The sequence below is a fragment of the Oncorhynchus clarkii genome, chromosome 1 (genome assembly GCF_045791955.1).
Source record: "Oncorhynchus clarkii lewisi isolate Uvic-CL-2024 chromosome 1, UVic_Ocla_1.0, whole genome shotgun sequence".
Taxonomy (NCBI): Eukaryota; Metazoa; Chordata; class Actinopteri; order Salmoniformes; family Salmonidae; genus Oncorhynchus; species Oncorhynchus clarkii.
In genome coordinates, this window is record NC_092147.1 from 22,154,961 (window position 1) to 22,168,674 (window position 13,714).

Consider the following 13,714-nt stretch of genomic DNA (forward strand, 5'->3'; position numbering starts at 1 on the left):
ACCAGATGTGCAAAGCCGGCTTCATGGCACCTGGCTCGATGCCCACTCTAGCCCGGGCGATATGAGGAGCTGGAATGTACCGCATGCACTGGGGAGACTGTGCGCTCCACCGCAAAACACGGTGCCCGCCTGGTCCCTCTCTCTTTCCGGTAAGCACGGGAAGTTGGCGCAGGTCTCCTACCTGGCTTTACCACACTCTCCGTGTGCTCCCTCCCAATACATTTTTGGGGCTGCCTCTCGGGCTTCCAGCCGCACTGCCGTGCTGCCTCCTCATACCAGCACCCCGCTGCCTCCAGCTCTGCCTTGAGACGGCGATATTCCCCTGGCTGTGCCCAGGGTCCTTTACCGTCCATAATCTCCTCCCAAGTCCAGGAGTTGCTGCTGCTGCTGCCCGTTACCACGGCGCTTGGTCCTTTTGTGGTGGGTGTTTCTGTAACGGAATTCCTCCTCCTCTTCTAAGGAGGAGAAGCGAGCAGGATCAGAGGACCAATGCGCAGCGTGGTAAGTGTCCATAATGTTTTTAATAAAGACAAATGAACACTCGAAAAAACAATAAACAATAACGTGAAATCTACAAAAACCGAAACAGTACTGTGTGGTGACAAACACTTACACGGAAACAAACACCCACAAACCAACAGTGAAACCCAGGCTACCTAAGTATGATTCTCAATCAGAGACAACTAACGACACCTGCCTCTGATTGAGAACCATGCTAGGCCGAAACAGAAACCAAACATAGAAAAACAAACAGACTGCCCACCCCAACTCACGCCCTGACCATACTAAATAAAGACAAGACAAAGGTAATAAAGGTCAGAACGTGACATGAACTTTCATCCTGGACCATTGAGTGGATTCAGTAGCTCATCTAGGAAAATAAAAATATGCACATCCAATTTATCAGTTCGTTTTTTAAAGATAATACATTCAACAAGTAGACGTATAGTACCTTATGTAACAATTGAGGAAGAGGGGAAATGACCTGTCACTTTACGCTGACCACTAATGGTGCTCAAGGCATTATGGAAATTTCCAGCAACGAGACTAGATTGTATGTTGAGACATCAGCTGCAGTCACTGTCTCCCACAGACTTGGCTCATGAGATAATGTTGAAGTCAAAGCTTGGTGATTGTCCCTGTGGGGGTTGTTATGCATAAGACAACATAAGCATGTACTTTCTTTCTCCCAACATTTCTTTATGCATAACTCATAATCAACATGTACTTCCCAGAAACCGATGAGTTGGGCCAGAGCCAGAACACATGGGTAAAGAGGCCTTTTAGAAAATGTGTCATTGGCTTTTATACTCTGATTGGTTAGAGATGATCCAATTGCCGATTAATATGTTTTGTACAACACCCCTCATTTTGATGTCAACAAAAACAACTTAAAAGATGTCAGTCTCAGACTGAAGTATGTAGCAAACATAGAGCTGTGGAAGAATTCACTTTGAGCATCAGGCAATTCAGAATGATGTTTCACAATTAACATGATCAATTAGCTGTGTGTCACTTTCATCCTATACAACTCAATCTATTATCTTAAGGAAATAACTCAGCAAGTTAATATCTCACAATTGCCCAGTAAACCATCATACCTCCAACACCTTTCATGTTGGTAGTAATTTGTTTGGACAAAAGGGAATTAAATTGATTTACTCAGTTAATTGTTAATTTAAGTGGCCAATCCCAAAGGTCTATTCAGCATATGGCTTTGGTTACATGCTAACCACAGACAACATTCTGTACGGGAACACATGTTCAGCTCAAACATCAGTGTTTGCATAATGTGATTTCTCTCAAAACAAGGCTACATGACTAAGACATCCATACAGCTCAATTTCAGTTGCAAAATGATTGTCTTGATGATAATGTCTTAGCTTATAAACTATTGTAGGTTATGAAGACGTGATATATGCTTCAGTTACTAAACTGAAGGCATACAGTATGTGTTGAAAGATCTCACTGTGGATCATGAAAACACTGGCATTATCACTGTGCTACTTTGAATCACACCAGCTGAGACTCTGTAGCATTAGGTATGTTAAGGCAACATCATATTTCTATGTAACCAATTAATCAGATCATATTATATGTGTCATATTTTTTGTAGGTCCAGACAAAAACAGGAGTAGATATTCTATCTGCTTCAAGTGTTGTGTTTCATTAAGGCTAATTCCACAGGGAAAGTCCTGCAGTGTTCCCATATCAACTACATATGTCAGATCTTAACTTGATCACTCTTATGTCATTTGAATTTTTCTGCTGCATCAGGAAATTCAAATGAGCCTTGGTGATTTTGATAAATTCTCTTATAATGAGAAGTTGCCTTTGTTTCCATGTGTGGCAGTCAAGTCATTGTTGGGATCAAGGCTTGCTATCAAAATCATCCTCTCGCTCACTCAAACGCTAGGCCCTAGGTCCTATTACTGCAACATTTAAATGTACAAAAATGTACCTGAAATGCATCCATAACCATCATGTTATATAGCTTCCGAAATGCAGCGGTACAGTAGGCTACACATAAACTATAGTCTACTGTAGCCTATCAAGACTAATTGCCCAAATAGGCCTATAATATCAGACATAAAGACAAGATGAAATTGAGAATGATGAGGTAGCCCACGGAATGGAGCAGTGGCTCATGGAAGCCAATGATATTTTAGATCCACAGTATATATTATAGAGAAAGAGGACGTCTTAAGGTTTTTATTGAGCTTATGGTTACAAATCAATTGTCAAAATTGAACTCATTTGTGGCCTGTCGTGGTCTAGTGGTTAGCATTCACATCAGGCCTACTGTCTCAGTGTGGGTTTGATTCTGGCCCATGCCCTTATGGCATAACTAACTCAACCCCACCCGATTGTCTGGATTTAGTTGCACATTTCAAATATGGACAGTCCAGGGATATTTTACCCCCAATCTTGATCAGAAATGACCATACCAGACACTTTTATCTGAAAGACATTTGTATTTAATGGATACCGAAATTGGAAACAAACAAAATAACAGTAGGCGACACCAACATTAGTTTCCATTCACACAGTAGATTTGCCATGGTAAATTAGGAAAAAATATATTTCAATTGTACCGAATGCTTGTCAAGTAGATACATCGCCCTTAGTCTCCCATCTGGACTACAGCAACTCGCTGTTGGCTGGGCTCCCCGCTTGTGCCATCAAACCCCTGCAACATATACAGAACGCTGCAGCCCGCATGGTGATCAATCTTCCCAAGTTCTCCCATGTTACCCCGCTCCTCCGCACACTCCACTGGCTTCCATTCGAAGCTCACATCCAATACAAGACCAAGGTAATTGCCTACAGAGCAGCAATAAGAACTGCCCCTCTCTAGCTTCAGGCTATGCTCAAACCCTACACCCTAACCCGAGCACTCCATTCTGCCACCTATGGTCTCTTGGCCCTCCCAACCCTATGGGATGGCAGCTCCCGCTCTTCTCTGTCCTGGCACCCCAATAGTGGAACCAGTTTCCACCTGAAGCTAGGACAGCAGAGTCTCTGCCCATGTTCCAAAAAAATATGAAAGACTACCTCTTCAAGAGTATCTTAAATAAGGCTTAAAAGTCCTCTGAAGTTTTGAATTTCCACCTCAGAAACCTCAGCATGAAGAGTTTATTTTCTATTTCTTTGTTTGTTTTTTCTTTCAATTGTGGAATAAGTTAGCATAGCATCTATCGTTATTTGCTAGGTCTGTGCATGTTCTGTGAATCCATTCATACTGCCTAATGCTGTAACAGCGTGAGTGACTGGTTGTCGGGAAGTCAGGCGCAGGAGAGCAGAGATGGGTGATAACAGGAGAACTTTAATATACACCCTGGCCCAAAGGCACAGGCGAGGCAGCACAAAGCATAACCATGGTAACATGGAGCGGCGATGGCTAGAAGAGTTGTGATGTCGACCGCCGAACGCCGCCCGAACGAGGAAAGGGAACGACTTCTGTGGAAGTTGTGACAAATGCTTGCCTTGAACATACTGTATAATAAAACGATTGATAAAAAACCCCGATCTAACCCTTACAAATATGTCAATTTATTATAATCCACATAAGAATTCCCACAAAACGTGCTTTAGCCTGCACATAGCCTACAATGTACAATGTATGTACAGTACTATATTGTATAGGGCTGCCTGCGTGGCGCAGGTGTCTAAGGCACTGCATCTCAGTGCTAGAGGCGTCACAACAGACCCAGGTATTGATTGGGAATCCCATAGTGTGGTGCACAATTGGCCCGGTGTCGTCAGGGTTTGGCCGGAGTAGGCCATCATTGTAAATAAGAATCTGTTCTTAACTGACTTGCCTAGTTAAATAAAGGTTCAATAAAATATAAGCAACAAACACTGCTTCCAGGTGCCCCGGCGGCATGTCTAAATAATCAATATTCATTCAAATCCTCCTGCTGCAGAATGATTTTCCTCCTGTGACGAAATGGGTCAGAAGTTACGACATCTGTATGAAACTTGATTAGGCTGGATGAGATCTATCTCTTACCCAAGGTAATATTTTGGTGATTTTCTAAACCGTATGACTTCATATATATTTTTCTCACAGTATAACCACTGAGTTTTTAAACCAAAAAGACCGGGCTGGGGTTTGGGGTTTGAGAAGTCAATAAGAGAGGTGAAAAAACTTCCTTCGTTTCCTCGAAATCTAAAGGCACAACCAAGATTCGAGCCAATGTCTTAAATAGTTGCGCATGTTATTATTACAAACTCCTGAAAGTGACAAACTGCCAAATTTTTATTTTAGTCAAAAACAACTTTTTATCGAAGGAGTTCCTTTGATTTGACAGTCTGCACACGTGCAGTTTGGCTCAAGACAACCGTTAGACCCGAAGACGTTTTTCTGAGCATGAGCTCAGCTAGCCAACGTCACAATGACATCGCTATTCTCTGTTTATTATCACACAGTCACTTTTAATCTACCTACAGGTACATATTACCTCAATTACGTCGACTAATACATCTGCACATTGACTCTGTACCAGTACCCCCTGTATATAGCCTTGTTAATGCTATTTTATTTTTGCTCTTTAATTATTTGTTATTTTTCTATTTTTCTATTTTTTTCATTTTTATTGTTTACCTCAGGTTATTTAGTAAATACTTTCTTAACTTCTTGAGAATACTTGACACGCAGACGTCCCAAGTATGCCCCTGGAAATGCAAATGCGCTACGCTAAATGCTAAATGTACTCGTTACAACTCAATCTTTGATCAAAATTCACAAGCAGGGTATTGAATTAAAGCTACACTCGTTGTGAACCTAGCCAGCAAGTCAGATTTTTAAAATGCTTTTCGGCGAAAGCATCAGAAGCTATTATCTGATAGCATGCACCCCCCAAAATGCCAGCTCGACACGTAAACAACAGATTTTGCGATAGCCGGCGCTACCCAAAACGCAGAAATAAAATATAAAACATTCATTACCTTAGACGAGCTTCTTTCTTGGCACTCCTATATGCCCCATAAACATCACTATTGGGTCTTTTTTTCGTTTAAATCGGTCCATATATACCCAAAATAGCTTTGTATGGAAGTTGTGTCATTCAGAAAAAATCATCGTTTTTAAACGCTGCGTAATTTTTTAAAATTAAAAAAGTCGACGATAAACTTTCACAAAACACTTCGAAATCCTTTTGTAATCCAACTTTAGGTATTAGTAAACGTTTATAATCTATCAAAATGATTACAGGGCGATGTCTCTTCAATAGGTCTTCACTTCAAAAACAATGCCATCTGATATCTCCCTCAACTGCATCCGGGTGAAGACTGGGAAAATGGAGTTCAGATAGAAGGATTTTCCAACAATTAATTCAATTGAAAATTAGGACAATGGCGCCATCGTGCGGAATTTGTATGAATTGCAGGCAGATTGCCATTAAATTCTGTTCTCTTTTAACAACTGGTGGAAGTGACTTATGGAAATTATTTTTTGCTTTCAGAGAGCAGTTTTTCTTGCGTTTTTCAATGAAACACACGATCTGTTATAGTCACAGCCATGATTTAACCAGTTTTATAAACTTCAGAGTGTTTTCTATCCACACATACTAATCATATGCATATACTATATTCCTGGCATGAGTAGCAGGACGCTGAAAAGTTGCGCGATTTTTAACAGAATTTTCGAAAAAGGAAGGGGTAGAAGTAAGAGTTAACACTTATTTTTTCTTAACTGCATTATTGGTTAAGGGATTGTAAGTAAGCATTTCCCTGTAAGCATTTCCCACATGTGCCGATTACCTGTTGTAATTGGCGCATTGATAAATAAAATCTTATTTTATTTAGAAACTAAAACATTTCCTGAAAACACATTTGTCTAAGAATAATATACCAATACAAAAAATGTCCTAGACAAATGTAAGTGTACTACCCCTCTATTCCATCCCAAAGCCATGCACATCTTATATGATCTTGAATATAAACATGTCACGCCAGATTGACCCAGAGATTGAAATGGTAGTATACGATGGCTGTAGATGAGAAATCAATGGGTTGACAAATGCACTGCGGCCAAAGCCATCTACTGTAGCAACATTTTCAGTTTACTACTTGGTGTTGGCTTTTTCTTCCACCTTAGGCGACAGGCTATAATAATCATATTCCCATCTCTACTCAATCTATCTCGCGGAGTCTAAATCTGCCTGTGCTCATGTTATTTCCTTGGTATTTCACTCATATTTTGATTCTGCTATTTTTCCAGTGGCAGATGGCTTTTTGTTGGGTTGCGATATATATAATTACTTGATAAAACACCATGTCAAAATCCACAGAGGCTGGGACATAAATGGCATGGTTGGACTGTAGGAGGGAATTTATATTCTCAAGTTGAGATCATCATTGCAATGTCCTATTTGTTCATGGAGTGAGATATAGAGGAAGCTTGGCAGGACTCTGGCTACAGTATATTGTTTATCTTTACTGTATTAGTTGGTGCAGAGTCCACAAAATAACATGGACTGTATTGCAAGATTGGACTGCAATTTGACATGCTATTGGAATACTGTAAGCATAGAGTTTTGTTTTAAGTTTGATTAAACAATGGTTAAACAGAAAAGTGAAAGTTTTGACATTGTCTCATCAATAATTGTATAGGCAAGAACAGACATGTTACTTTCTTATTGCAGCACACTGTATTTAGCGACTGTTCATTTTGGCAGTTCAATGCAAAACAGATTTTCAAATAGACCACATCCCCCCCATCACTCTCCATTTAGTGATGTTTACAGCCACTTACCAACTTATCATCTCATCTCCCCCAGCTGTTGGTGCATATCTCTGTCACTCCTCTCCTCCACCCAGACATTCACACTCTCTCTCTTTCTCTGTTTGTCAGACACTCACGGGAGCTCCCCCAATGACACACCATCTACATGACTCTTCTCCCTTCCCTTTGGGCGTCTTATGATTCCCTGGGTGATAGACTACCGTAGCAGGCTACTGTTCAGTTGAAATGAAGCTAAAGTTGATATGCAGTACCCAGCATAATTGTTTGGATAGTGAAGCATTTTTTCTGCTTTTGGCTCTGAAATCAAACAATGACTATGAGGTTGAAGTGAAGACTGTCAGCTTTTTCCATATCAGGTGAACCGTTTAGAAATAAAGCCCTTTTTGTGAATAGTCCCCCTGATTTTAGGGGATCAAAAGTACTTGGACATATTCACTTATGTGCATTAAAGTAGTAAAAAGTTAGTTATTTGGTCCAATATTCATAGCACACAATGAGGACGGTGGTTCTTCCTTTAAAAGTTACGTCATACTGCAGCACAGCTTGGGGAGTGCCGCAGAATTCTATGGCACGTTATTTAAGTGTCTGCCATTGTTTCCATTGATGCTAGTTAAGGCTAGTTTGACCACCAGAGGACATCTTTGAGAAGTTGAGTTATTGAAATTACATGGAGCTGTAGACCTAAGTGTCCTGTTTACTGTAGCTGTTTTAGCGTAACTTACTTATTAGCATAAAGGCCTACTTCAATATAAAGTATATCAATCAATCATTCATTCATTTGTGCGCGTCATCACACAGCATACAAGTCATCCATGTCTTTAAATACATTAAAGCATTTTAGTTATGAAATTAAATAACAAAGTGAGCCTTGAATATTTAAACAAAGAATAGACCTCATCATGTTGCGTAAAGCGATTAAATTCAGGCATGCATTTGACTGTTTTTAATATCAGGAAAATATGGCGCTGTACAATGTGACCGGTCAGTTGTATATCAAGCTTGTGACTCTACAAATTTGTTGGATGCATTTGCTGTTTGTTTGGGTTGTTTTTCAGATTAGTTTGGGCCCAATAGAAATTAATTAATGTGGACGATTTATGTGGATAATCCTGAATGAATCGTGAATAAATGATGAGTGTATTGCCCCAATACTTTTGCTCCCTTAAAATGGGGGGACGTTGTACAAAAATAACTGTAATTTCTAAATGGTTCAACATATATGGATGAAAATACCCTCAAATTGCAGCTGACAGTCTGTACTTTAATTTTGATTTCAAATTCAAACTTTTGGAGTATAGAGCCAAAGGAAGGAAAAATGCTTCACTGTCCCAATAACTACAAAGGGCACTGTATGCTTTAACTATGGCAACTTTTTATTATCTAATATTGAATAAATGAAAATAAGAAGTGGCAGAGTGGTTCATATTTATGACATGTGTTTGGTTCCAATCCGAAATGTACAATTAGGTGTGTACCTTTCTTTTCAAACCTTCACACAGCTTATAGTCTTTTGCCTCCACACTTGTTAAAGGTTACTGGTCAATAGTGGGAGTAATGCAATGTGTAATATGTTATGGACCAACACTTCCAAAGACCAAGACAAACGTACACATTAAAGTATCCACCTATTCAACACAATCAGCTCTGCTGCGCTGATAACGAGACATGAGTCAACTGCTGGTTAGAAAAGAGCAGAGTATATAATTTAGTAACCGTGCTAATCAAACATAGTATTCGATTTTCACAGCTCAATAGGCCAGGTTTACTTTAATGGTCTGCCTGTTTTTCTCAGGAAGGAACACACTAACACACTCTAAATCGAACTGTTTGCAAGTGTATCTATGGATATAGTATGTACAACCTTTCTATTGGGCAGTATCTCAATAGGAAAGTTAGTTGCAAGGGTCAAAGCATGTATTTCAAAGCCAAATTTTTTTTTGCACATTCCTATTCTGGTTTAATTCTGCATTTTCAAACGTTATTTAACCTCGAGATTCACACGATTGCAAAGTGCAGGTCCCCTGGATGGTTGATGGTTTGCCATTACCAAAATTATTCACAGCAATAATTACTTTGTGCTCAGCCATGAAATAACATCATTTGGTTGAGAAGTGAAAAAGTAAGAATTATATCTCTGTGAGGACTGTAGGACCACAATAATGAGAATTTGAGGACTTAAAGTTGTTACAGTAAGTAAATAGTCCTTTAAGAACAGAAAGAGTGAAGGCACTCACCAGGGACCAGGCTCATCATTCACCCTTTAAGGTGTAGTTCAATAAAACAAATCTCTTAATGTGAAAAATAAATCATACAGTTTCATGTTTCACACAATATTCCAATAAACACGCACTGGATGCAACCCAGGCAGGAGTGGGTTGCTGCGTGATACGGATATGGATATCCTAGACATAGCCTCATCACCCTCTGAGAGCCGGAAAGTAGTGCCATAACAACAAGGACTATCACAACAACTAAAGCTTCACATAACGTGTGACAACAACATATTAATGTGTAAATCTATGAACACAATTCCATGGATTTTAACAGGAGGACCAACAGGTTGTCTAGAGTGCATTTGGAAAGTATTCAGACACTTTGACCTTTTCCACATTTTGTTACAGCCTGATTCTAAAATTGATTCAATTAAACAAACACACAATAGCCCATAATGACGAATCGAAACAGGTTTTTAGAAACTTTTGTAAATGTATTAAAAATAAACAGAAAAACATGATTTACATACATTTGAAGTCTGAGGTTTACATACACCTTAGCCAAATACATTTAAACTCAGTTTTTCACAATAACTGACATTTAATCTGAGTACTAATTCCCTGTCTTAGTTAGGATCACCACTTTATTTTAACAATGTGAAATGTCAGAATAATAGTAGAGTGATTTATTTCAGCTTTTATTTCTCAGAAGGGTCAGAAGTTTACACAAACTCAGTTAGTATTTGGTAGGGTCAAACGTTTCAGGTAGCCTCCCACAAGCTTCCCACAATAAGTTGGGTGAGTTTTGGCTCATTCCTCCTGACAGAGTCTGGGTCAGGTTTGTAGGCCCTACTTGCTCGCACACGCTTTTTCAGTTCTGCCCAAACATTTTCTATGGGATTGAGGTCAGGGCTTTGTGATGGCCACTCCGATACCTTGACTTTGTTGTCCTTAAGCCATTTTGCCAAAACTTTGGAAGTATGCTTGGGGTCAATGTCCATTTGGAAGATCAATTTGCAACCAAGCTTTAACTTCCTGACCGATGTCTTGAGATATAATATATCCACATCATTTTCCTTCCTCACACCTTGTGAAGTGCACCAGTCCCTCCTGCAGCAAAGCACCCCCACAACATGATGCTGCCAACCCCGTGCTTCACGGTTGGGATGGTGTTCTTTGGCTTGCAAGCCTCCCCCTTTTCCTCCAAACATAACTATGGTCATTATGGCCAAACAGTTCTATTTTTGATTCATGAGACCAGAGGACATTTCTCCAAAAAGTACAATCTTTGTCCCCATGTGCAGTTGCAAACCGTAGTCTGGCTTTTTAATGGCGGTTTTGGAGCTGTGGCTTCTTCCTTGCTGAGCGGCATTTCAGGTTATGTCGATATAGGATTCGTTTTACTGTGGACATAGATACTTTTGTACCTGTTTCATCCCGCATCTTCAAAAGGTATTTTGCTATTGTTCTGGGATTGCCAGCAGCATACCACCCTGCATACCACTGCTGGCTTGCTTCTGAAGCAAAGCAGGGTTGGTCCTGGTCAGTCCCTGGATGGGAGACCAGATGCTGCTGGAAGTGGTGTTGGAGGGCCAGTAGGAGGCTCTCTTTCCTCTGGTCTAAAAAATATCCCAATACCCCAGGGCAGTGATCAGGGACACTACCCTGTGTAGGGTGCAGTCTTTCGGATGAGATGTTAAATGGGTGTCCTGACCCTCTGAGGTCATTAAAGATCCCATGGTTCTTATCGTAAGAGTAGGGGTGTTAACCCTGGTGTCCTGGCTAAATTCCCAATCTGGTCCTCAGCCAGCGGTCACCTAATAATCCCCAGTTTACAATTGGCTCATTCATCCCCCTCCTCTCCCTGTAACTATTCCCCAGGTCGTTGCTGTAAATGAGAACGTGTTCTCAGTCAACTTACCTGGTAAAATAACAAATAAATAAATGTGCACTTTTCGCACCAAAGTACATTCATCTCTAGGAGACAGAATGCATCTCCTTCCTGAGTGGTATGATGGCTGCATGGTCCCATGGTGTTTGTACAGATGGGCATGATACCTTCAGGCATTTGGAAATTGCTTCCAAGAATTAACTTGTTATGGCTGCAATCCCGCTAACGGGATCGATATGACAACTACCAGTGTCTGATTACATTTTAGGGTATCTGAGGAGTAAATAGAAACATATTTTGACTTGATGAAACAAAGTTATGGGGAAGATTTTCAGATTCCTTTCTCTGCATGTTGAACAGGTGGATTACTCAAATCGATGGCGCCAACTAAAATGACTTTTTGGGATATAAAGAAGGATTTTATCTAACAAAACAACACTACATGTTATAACTGGGACAATTTGGATGACTCAGGAATATTTTCGAAAAGTAAGTGAATATTTAATCGTTATATGTGAATGTATGATACCTGAAAAATATTTTGATTTGGGGCGCCGTCCTCAAACAATCGCATGGCATGTGTTCTCTGTAATAGCTACTGTAAATCGGACAGTGCAGTTAGATTAACAAGAATTTAAGCTTTCAGCAGACATAAGACACTTAGTGGGGAGAACAAGTATTTGATACACTGCCGATTTTGCAGGTTTTCCTACTTACAAAGCATGTAGAGGTCTGTAATTTTTATCATAGGTACACTTCAACTGTCCACACACACAATCAAACAGACTCCAACCTCTCCACAATGGCCAAGCACAGAGAGCTGTGTAAGGACATCAGGGATAACATTGTAGACCTGCACAAGGCTGGAATGGGCTACAGGACAATAGGCAAGCAGCTTGGTGAGAAGGCAACAACTATTGGCGCAATTATTAGAAAATGGAAGAAGTTCAAGATGACGGTCAATCATCCTCGGTCTGGGGCTCCATGCAAGATCTCACCTCGTGGGGCATCAATGATCCTGAGGAAGGTGAAAGATCAGCCCAGAACTACACGGCAGGACCTGGTCAATGACCTGAAGAGAGCTGGGACCACAGTCTCAAAGAAAACCATTAGTAACAGACTACGCCATCATGGATTAAAATCCTGCAGCGCACGCAATGTCCCCCTGCTCAAGCCAGCACATGTCCAGGCCTGTCTGAAGTTTGCCAATGACCATCTAGATGATCCGGAGGAGGAATGGGAGAAGGTCATGTGGTCTGATGAGACAAAAATAGAGCTTTTTGATCTAAACTCCACTAGCCATTTTTGGAGGAAGAAGAAGGATGAGTACAACCCCAAGAACACCATCCCAACCATGAAGCATGGAGGAGGAAACATCATTCTTTGGTGAAGCTTTTCTGCAAAGGGGACAGGACGACTGCACCGTATTGATGGGAGGATGGATGGGGCCATGTATCGCGAGATCTTGGCCAACAACCTCCTTCCCTCAGTAAGAGCATTAAATATGGGTCATGGCTGGGTCTTCCAGCATGACAAGGATACGAAACAATCGCAACCACACTGCACACTGCCCTAACCCATCTGGACAAGAGGAATACCTATGTGAGAATGCTGTTCATCGCCTACAGCTCAGCATTTAACACCATAGTACCCTCCAAACTCGTCATCAATCTCGAGACCCTGGGTCTCGACTCCGCCCTGTGCAACTGGATACTGGACTTCCTGACGGGCCGCCCCCCAGATGGTGAGAGTAGGTAACAACATCTCCACCCCGCTGATCCTCAACACTGGGGCCCCACAAGTGTGCGTTCTGAGCCCTCTCCTGTACTCCCTGTTCACCCACAACTGCGTGGCCATGCACGCCTCCAACTCAATCATCAAGTTTGCGGACAACACTACAGTGGTAGGCTTGATTACCAACAACGACGAGATGGCCTAGAGGGAGGAGGTGAGGGCCCTCGGAGTGTGGTGTCAGGAAAATAACCTCACACGCAACGTCAACAAAACAAAGGAGATGATTGTGGACTTCAGGAAACAGCAGAGGGAGCACCCCCCTATCCACATCGACGGGACAGTAGTGGAGAGGGTAGAAAGTTTTAAGTCCCTCGGCGTACACATCACGGAAAAACTGAATTGGTCCATCCACACAGACATCATCGTGAAGAAGGCGCAGCAGCGCCTCTTCAACCTCAGGAGGCTGAAGAAATTTGGCTTGTCACCAAAAGCACTCACAAACTTCTGCAGATGTACAATAGAGAGCATCCTGTCGGGCTGTATCACCGCCTGGTACGGCAACTGCTCCGCACACAATCGTAAGGCTCTCCAGAGGGTAGTGAGGTCTGCACAACGCATCACCGGGTG